We start from the raw sequence: 9,789 nt of genomic DNA, 5'->3' as shown, positions 1-9,789 counted from the left end.
GTGACGATGACTTAGCCTTCGGAGGCAAAAGCCAATATTTCAGTGGTTCTAGTGTAGCCAGTGGATATCCAACCCTTCATCTTCCATGCACTGTTCATTGTTTATAGTCTTTTTGCAACTCAGTAGGTGTGAATGAAGTCTACAACTGGATTGTTTCTTAAGTTGCCATTTAACACTTTGTTGTACTGGTTTAAACCAACAAAACAAAAAAAGTTGGAGGGTTCCAAGTTGCATTTCAGCCAATGCATTTGGCCTCTTGTGTCTCTATAAGGACTGTTAACCTGCATGCAACCAAAACCCACTCAAACATGATTGGTCAATAATAGGCTATATAGACTACAATTGGAAACCACAATATTTCTGGCACTAAAACTTTGGAAGTTTTAGTTTTAGTTTTAGATGGATGGGTCAACAAAACATCTGTTCTTTTCAGTCACACTGGTATCTTTTAATTTTGACTGCAGTTGTTCCACGACTTTAACCAAGTGGTTACTTTTGTATGTATGATGATGAAGGTTCCCTACCAAAGTAGTTTTTCTAACCAGATCATGATCATTCCCTGTCACTCACCAAGTGTTTTATGGGCTAAAACCAAGCCAAACCTAAAACTATAGCACTGTAAGTTCAGAATTCGGCTTAAAACACCATTTTTATACGGTCAAACCTGGCATCAGATCTATAAAAATGTTCATTCTGAAGTTAATTTGGAGGACTTGTGGTTGACTGCTTCTTTTTTTTAGTAGCATTGACTTGTTTGAACCTCAGATGGTTTTTGTGCAGATTAAACAAACAAGATGTAGCTGTTCTTCTGTTTGAAGTCTTTTTCACTTTATTCCTTTCGTGAAAGCTCTTAAGAACATTCAGCTTTTTATTATAACATGTTAAAAAGCAGCACACAATCTTTTGTATGTATTTGGCAAATGGCACCTTTTTGTATGAACTGAAATTGGTCATATTTCAAATTAACAGCAGCTGATTGTAAGAGTAACAGCTGATGTAAAAGTAGTCTTTGAATAACATGTTATCTCATTTCCATATAAGTGAATAAAATCAGAGCAGTAAATTGAGACTTGAAATACAGACGTAAAAAGGAAAAGAGAGGTGGGCAGGTCACAGCGCCCTATTTCTTAAATGGAGCTCTGATATCTCGACACATAGAAGCTGCTTGTCAACTAGCTGAATCTCTACCAGGCCTCATCCTGCAGTCGTGTGTTTCATGCTGAAGGCACAGCAGCTGGTTATGGTGATCGATATATTTGCACATAAATTAGTGTAAGGAAAAAGATCATTGGTATGTACAGCAACAACTGATCCCTGTGTGTGTTTTATGTCATTGTGTGTAGAGTGTAATGCGTGTGTGTGTGTGTGTGTGTGTGTTATTGCCGTTGAGGATTTGCTTTCTCTGCTGTTTGCCTCCTGATGAGAGGTGACCTGACAGATTGTCACATGTGACTTATCGTGCGATAGGCAGCCCTGTGCTCAACCCCAGCCCTCGCCCCACAAGACCCCATCAGAGCTCAGAGAATATCGTTTAGGAGAGAGATAAAACTCAAATTCACACACTGACTATACAAAGGTGGCTCCTGCCAAAGTCGCACAATAACTGTGTGTGCCCAGGAACCATTCAGGTGGAAAATTACACCGCCCAATCAATCGCTAATAGAAAGTTTTTCCTTTGGTTGAGGCCAATCAAAACCTCACAATGTGCCTTCTCCTTGAAACAACGGCCAATCGGTTCCTCACAGTGCTTGTTGCTGTCATGTTTATCCTGATGAAATGTAATTATTCCCTGTTTTCATGGACACATATTGATGACACTAGTTAGTGATGAATGATGATGATAAATAAATGCAAGATTATAAGAAAATAACTGAGGAAAGAAAGAAGAATAAGCATTTTTTCAAACCTAATGCCCTTTCAGTTTGTAATTAATTCAAATATGGTTTTTTTTCTGCAAGCATATAATCCATTTCGACGTTTTCTCATTCATTTTATAGGATTTGATCTTGGCTCATTTGAATAAACATTTTGCTCCATATTAGTCTGGGTAATGAAGTGAATCTCAGAAGAAAAATGCTTTTGTTATGAGAGTGGAGACTGCTGTGGCTCAAAGGACTGTCACACTGGTCACCTCAGCAGGGAAATTGCTGATTGGATAGCAGATTTAATCTAATGCAGAAAACCAACAATGACTTGTAATTGTTTTTTGACCAAGTTTAATTTGAATGTCAAGTGATGAGGATGCTGTTTTAGAAGTAGGAAGTGGGGTCTTAAAGCTGATGCTTCTTTGGTAGCTGACTTTCTATTTGTTCATGTAAATTGCTTAAATTTTCACTGCGCCCCCATGATGAACATTAAATAACTGGCAAAAAGATCACATACTTTTGGACATCTGGTCTGGTTTGGCCAAGGATCGCCATCTCTGCTTCTGTCAAATTCCAGACACTCTCAATGTAGAGGTGGACAAGGATATCCAGGGGCGGCCTGCCTGAGAATGAGTGGAGCATCTCACCAGACATCTGTCAGTGCTTCGGTCGTCCTCCATAAATGTATTTTTCTTTGGAATAATGTTATGTCCAAATGCAAGTTTTACGTTTACAAAACGTGTCATTTTCACATCTGGACAGACCAGAGTGTGGTTACATCACTATTTGCTGTAGTGGATGGGTGTATCTATTTCAGGCTTCGCCCTGATGCTGGGTTAGTCTGTCAACGAGGATAGGAGTATGGTGACACTGGAACCGAACCCATCTTTTCAACCTATGGTCATCCCTTCCTCATTCACGGTTAGGAGTGATTTGGCTGAGAGCCTTCTTTCACCTCACGGCGAGAGTTTTGATTTAGCATGCATGGACGGACAGTACATATGATGGATAAAGGGGCTCAGATGAAGCTTAAAAAAAAAAAAAAAAAAAAAATCTTATTTCAGATTTATAATGTACTGAAATGATTGTCGTCTTATCATGTTTTTGATTTCTGTTAGCATGCCATGCATTTTAACTGACTAATGCTCAGTTCCTCCATTTCCATGAAAAAAACATATTATAGTGAGCCTGAAATAAATTCATATTCTGCCAGAGACAAAAAGCACTGATGTTGGTTTCATGGAACAATTCCATTTTTATACTACATGCTTATAAATAAGGTCAACAAAGTGCTGCAGCAGTCATTTCCTGCCTTTCGAAAGTGCTCTCTCTTGATGATCTCTGAGCCTGAAATATTTGAAATGTGAGTCAATGGGATTCTTGACTCCTATTTCACTATCTTAATCGACTGTCTGTTCCTTCTATTTTGATTTACCAACTGTTTCTCTTTATTCCATAACCTTTTATTATAAACAGAGTTGGGGGCCCATGCACACACTCACACAGCAGGGAAGCGCTCGCACAACCACGCACTTACATGAATTCAAGATTAGTCCACAGGAATAAGGGTTTGTTGGGTCTCAACAGAAATGTCATGGTGAGTCGTAACCTTTACTGGAGCACGTTATCTGCTCTGATAGCGTGGCCAGGCTGGGACGGGGACCAATGCGATGCGATTGGATTTGAAAGGTCCCCATCCAAGTCATGCCCACCGGCTATCTTGCCTCCACAGTTCAGCAACACCAGCACTACGGCATGCCGCAAAGTTTCAAGGATCTGATCTGTCCCACTGTATCTGCATCTCCCTGCCCTTAATTAATCAGCTCTGGCTGGAGAATAGAAGCTGGGTCATCTTGTGTTTGAGATGAGAGTATGTATGATGTGAAGAAACGTGACACAGAAATGGATCGTAATGAAAAACAAAATCCACTTGACATTTCTCAGCTGCTCTTTTTTGTGCTTAAATGGTAAGAGTGTAGGAAATGAGAAAGGCTGTTGGGAGAAAAGATGGATGTGGTCAGTGTTATTAAATGCAGATCTGTTTGCAGAAGTGCTGACATGTGTATCTGTCACTATGGGTCATGAGTTATGAAACTGACAATGCCAACTCCTTTCTTAAACCACAGAGATCACAGGGTGTCCTTGATGTCAGTTTGGATAGACAAATGGAGATCTGCATTACATAAACTATGCTACATTTAAAAAGGCAGCTGCAGGGATTGTTCCTTAGCCATTTTTTGTCACCCTGATCACGACAACAGCTATAGACAGAAAAGTAAAAGTAAAGTTTACTCAGCATTTCAAAAAGAATTCAAATATTTATTACAACATGACCTACTTTTAAATTTAACTTATTGTCTTCAAGGGGAAAAGTGTTTTGGAGCTAGGTGAAACTCGCAATTAAAAGGATTTGTTTCCTCTTTTTCAACGATGCAGTTCATATAAACTGTCCCTTTGCACCGTGGTCCTCAACCGAAAGATGTGCTGTAGTCCACCAATGTTGTTGTGCCTGAAGTTGGCATGAGCATTGCTGGGGAAGTGGAGATGTATACAGTGACGTAAGGATGCGGATCTGTGGTCAATGTAAAAGCAAACTAATTCTCAGAAGGTTCACAAATTGAACCAACTGTGAATCAGTATTATTATTAAACTGCATTTACTGTTGCCATGTCAATGAAGGTTGCATAACTTTAAGGAAGTAATAACTCAAACATACAACACGGTTCAAGTCATCATTTGAACTGAAAACTTGATCTTTCTTTAACCCTAACCAAGAGGTTTTTGTGCCTAAACCTAAACAGGGGTTCTAATTTAGTAAAATACTCCTGTAGGTTGTATTAGACATGGGATGGTGAAAATGAATAGGATGTCCAAATTATTTTGTTTAGCCAAGATTATTGTCTATTTTTTTGAATGACTGATTTGGAGAAAGGTTCTTTGTAAAGGAACATTGAGATTAATTCATTAATTATTTAACCTGTGCATGTGTTCAAATGAGCTACTTTTGTACCTTAGTACTTAGCCACGCAACTGCCAGGTACGTTTTTGTGGGACAATTTAGTCTCCTCTGGAGAGTGTTCGCAGTATGTGATCCATTAGGGTTCAGGTCAGCATTTATGGTCACAGCAGGGGGCAGTAGTGAATAGTGTTTCTGCTGAGAGACATGGTGAATAAGTCTCCACCAAGATGCCTATTTCCTTTCAGTATTTCAGAGCGCAGTCATAAGTCTATTTTTTTTCTAGTGAATGCTAAACATCATCTATAGGGATAAAAGTGTGCTTGTGTAGTATATACTATTGGAGACGGTACTTTTGAAAAAACACAAGGAGATGCCAGCCTGTTGCAGCCACATGACAGAATTTCGCACTCAGGACCCGGTGGCAAAGAATGCAACAACATAAATTTTACTTTTTAATCATTATTTACCCATCCTTTAATTCCAAGACATATTTAAAGACATGTAAACTGCAGGAATATTTTCAATAGCCTATCTAAGCCTATGAACATTTTAAGAATTATTCCTTTCAAACAGTTTGATCATGCCTGTTTTGTGAGTTTCACATTTATTTTTCATGAATTATACTGAAGATGAGGATTATACCATCAAGTGGTCCCTCTGCTGTATTTCATGCTCTTCAACCCCCCCAGTTTGCTTGAATTGCAGCTTTCAGTGCTTCAGTGGAGCAGTGTGGCTCAGCAGGGTGACATTCGCTCAGCACGCTGTTGTTCATGGGCGTCGCTAAACAGAGGCTCCTGGGTTGCTCAGCCACTGTCCAAATCCTCCATTTCTGCACCTGTTTCCTAGACAACTGACATTTAAAGGGGGACTCTGGTTATTTACTGTTTGCCCTTGACCAGCACTCTGCTTGCAATATAAAACGGTGACTGTTTGAGTTTTTTTTTCCCTCAAGTGCTCTGCAAACTCACTCACTTCATGGCAGTTCATAGCAGATGTTGTAGCTGAAAACTGCACATGAACTATTTCTTTTGGGTGGAGCAACCCGTTGAAAAAAGAAATCAGCTGGTGAGGCTTCATTTTGCCGACATTCCCACTGAGAATGGATCTGAGTCATAGTTTATGCTTAATGTGGGAAATCAGCCTCAATCGGGGTTGAAATTGGTAAACCCCAAGTGCTGCCAAAATCAGTTGACGGCACTGCACTTGTGTAGGTGTAGTTGTAGATCCAGTTGAGTAACTGAAAAACAAGTTTATGTAGACATTGGCACCATACTCACCCCCAAATTAAAATTAAACCACCTAACATAAATGTTGTGGGGAATTTTCACCCCTCCTCCTCTGCTGGTCTCTGGTGTTGTCCTCCTTCAATGCTCTTTTATGTTATCAACACAGAGCCTGATGTCTTAATCTGGCAAACCAGCTCCTGTTTCCTACTGATGATTTTGGTGAAATTATTCACTAACGAGTGAAGCCAGTCAAGCAAAAATAATGGGATTTCTCACCTCAGAATAGCAGCACAGGTTTCTTGCGTGAAACCTGATATTTTAGTGTAAGAGTTCCACAGAAATGACAGAGTTAGAAAAGCAGATATAGGATTCTCTTACGCTAATAAAATAACAAGGTAAAGCATGTTATTTTGTAATCCACTGCCTTACAGTAGTCCTTTTGCGATTTGGTATTTCTCTGCCATTGAACTGAGGCACTCACAAAACATTTTAGATTGTAAGAGACCAGTCAAAATCAAAGCAGCCCAGACCAAGGTATTCTTATTTTTATGATGGATTTATACTTGCTCAGTGTCAGATTTTAACTTCTTTAATGCTTAATACTTTCCACTGATATCAGAAGACACTAGTTGACCACAGTTCTTACAATCTCTTCATGGTTAGCTGAGAAATGGGGTTACTTTAACACAGAACTACAAACCCATTTTTTTTTTATTCCTATAGACTTTAGTCTCTGTGGGCCAAAACCCTTCTACCTAACAAAACTGCACTGCACTCAGTCTCATAAAAGGATATGATGGCCTGATTCCAGCATGGGTCATAAATACATTTTTAGCAAAGCGATAACAAACGTTAAACGGCGTATGAGAGTGATGCTTAATTTTTTTTTCAGTCTGGCAGTGTCATATTGTCATATTCATTGCAAAATGCTGGTCTTCCCAATTACCAAACATAATACATCACTGCAATACAAATCTGCTTGAAGAGATTGCATCAAAACAGGAAGTGCATTCTTGAATTTGTCAGCTGTGTAATCAATTATCAGTGATCAAAGGATCAAATTGTGTGACTCAACCTGGATTCTGTTTAACAAGTAGCATGACCTAAGTCCCATTGTTCTCCTCTAGTTCCCACTATCAAGCCAATAAAATACAGCTGTTATGATTGTACAGAGAACAAAGAGAAGAGGCTATTTCTCTTTCATTTCCAATCTTTGCATTGAGGGAAACTTAGATTTAAAAGCTATTAGATAAATTGGACAGATACAGCAGATTGGACCCAATTTATTTCCTGAACCTTTAACTTCCTGTGAAATGTCTGCAGGTGAAGCTATTTTTAGTGTCTCAAAATTCAGCCCTATTTCCAACTTGGATCATATGGTTCTGTTATATTTCATTTCTGTTACCACATTACCCTGTAGATTATTTCATGCTTTGCAGAGAAATATGTTTACAGTTAGTAAATGTTATTGGCAACATACTGAAAGAAAGATCACAACCATAAATATTTTGCAAAACTGAAAACAGCTTTATCTACAAATTCACTCACTTTCAGGGTTCACGGCCGGGGCAGCGCGACACTGTTTGGATTTCACTGTAACACGCCCAAAAATAAACAGAGGGCCCCAATTTATGGAGTCATTTCTGCTGTTACAACATTTATTTACAAATTTCCAATTACAGCAAGCCAAAGTTAATTAGACTGAAGATTTGAAGCTGTATGAAAATTAGTCCGGGAGTCATCACAAAGACACATTAAAGGTTTATTCAGTTAATTATGTCTCAAGTCTCATGAGTCTGTCAATTGCTGATTTTAATGGATGCTTTGTGGGTTGTTGAAGCAAATAAGACACAAAGTCAAAACTTCCAAAATAGGAGATTAAACAAATAATAACATGATATATGCTGCTTTGCTGCATCTGTTTACATTTTTACATATTTTGTGTCAGAGAAAGATTTTTGTAGAGCTCAATTTTTTCTGTGACGAGCACAGATGTTGTATTCAGGATTTATCTGTTGCTGTTTTGTTTCTTTTACATGCTGCGAGATTTCCCAGAAGTTTTATGTCTGATGAATTCGTCCATTCAAAAGCTCTTTGCAAAATGTCACGTGCTGTTACAGTGTCCAAATCTTCTCTTGTTGCCATGTGACACGTCTGTAAAGGTCATGCGTACAATATGTGGTCATCTACAAAAAAGGCCCAGGTGAAGTTAAGGACAGTCAGCTGAAAAATAATCAAACACAGAGATAGGCATTTGGTGTGTACTCACTCCTAACATATATTCCCTCACAAAAGCTTTCAAGGTCAATAAGATGAAAAACCAAAACCAAAATCTTGAAGTCCCCCTTTTCCCTCTCCCTGACTAAAACTCCCCTCCATCCTCATTTCTTTTTTTCTTTTTTCCCCCCCCTCTTTCTCTTTCTGTCTCTTTCACTCTTCTCTCCCTGCACCGTCTCCGTGATCGGGCGGCAGACAGCGTGTAAGTGCTCTAACCCAGAGAAGTCTCCAGGAGCTCTTGTGATTGGCTGTGCTCTGCAGCACTGTTCACAATCGATTAAGGCACGGTGAGCTCCCGTTAACAGCTTTTCTCTGCTGCTCCTGTGGCTTTGATACTGTCACATAGACTCCAACTTCGCCCTTAACCCTTCAACTGTTGTCCTCTCTTTTTCTCTTTGTCTCTGTCACTCTCTCTCTTTAAACTTTAACTTTCATTTTCAAAGCCCCAGACTCCCTCGCTCTATTGCCACTCAAAGACATTTCTTACAACTCTCACTTCAGGCTTGTGTTACTCTGACTTTTCTTTTTCTTCCCTCTGAGTTCTTACTCTAAAGTCACTTAGAGCTTCTTCTCCCCTCACTCACCTTGTCCTGTCATCTTAAATTTCAGTCACAATTCTGTCCTCAGGGAGAAAGAGTAAAAGACAGAAAGAAACAGGGAGATAAAAGAGAGATGTTCTTTAAACCCAATCATGAAATAAGTTGCCATACATTATAGGTGGTGTTATGCATAATAACGGGTAATTGAGATAACCGTTCATCTGGATGCAGAGCCCCTGCATCCAGAAGAATTATGTTCACTTTTAACTAGTTTTGCGGCCGTCATAGATTATAGTTATAAGCTTGGAAGGAGATGATGAGGCAAGGAGTTTGGTTGCAATCTGCAAACTCTCTGCTAGACCCCACTAAATCCTACATACTGCTCATTTAAAAAAAAGGGAGGCAGAAAGGAAGGGTGTGGATGGCGATAGACGGCAGTTTAGCAATCTTCATTCTCATGTGGGAGATCAGAGTTTGCATCCCATCCTGCAGTTAATTTACAATCTCAAAAATCTCTTTTGTTTTCTTTGGTGGCACCATAGACTGCATATAAGTGGCTGTAGCTTTCGCGTCTGAAAAGTGAAGCCAACGCACAAGTGCTATAAAGTGTAATACGTCCGAGTGCCGCTAGGGGTTGGCTCCATAGACTCCCATTCAACTCTCATGAAATACAAAGTCAATATCTTTTTTTCACTCACAAGTGATAATGGTGTCATTTGTTAAAGTTGTTATTAGTTTTCTACTTCAGTGGCCCTGTGTCTAACTGGGAGAAAATCCCTGCAGACAGTTTCTAAAGTCATCTGGGAAGTCTCCTCAGAAGAGTGGCAGCTTTTACAGTAGCATATCATGGTTTAGAAATTAAATGTTTACCAGTCACATGTTTGATTGTTGTTTGAAGTTGTAGTTTCAGATTATACTGACAA

Source organism: Embiotoca jacksoni, unplaced genomic scaffold, assembly GCF_022577435.1.
Source record: "Embiotoca jacksoni isolate LCO1_2020_lvr unplaced genomic scaffold, fEmbJac1.0.p SCAF_1, whole genome shotgun sequence".
NCBI classification, from domain to species: domain Eukaryota; kingdom Metazoa; phylum Chordata; class Actinopteri; family Embiotocidae; genus Embiotoca; species Embiotoca jacksoni.
This window is presented reverse-complemented; position numbering follows the sequence as displayed.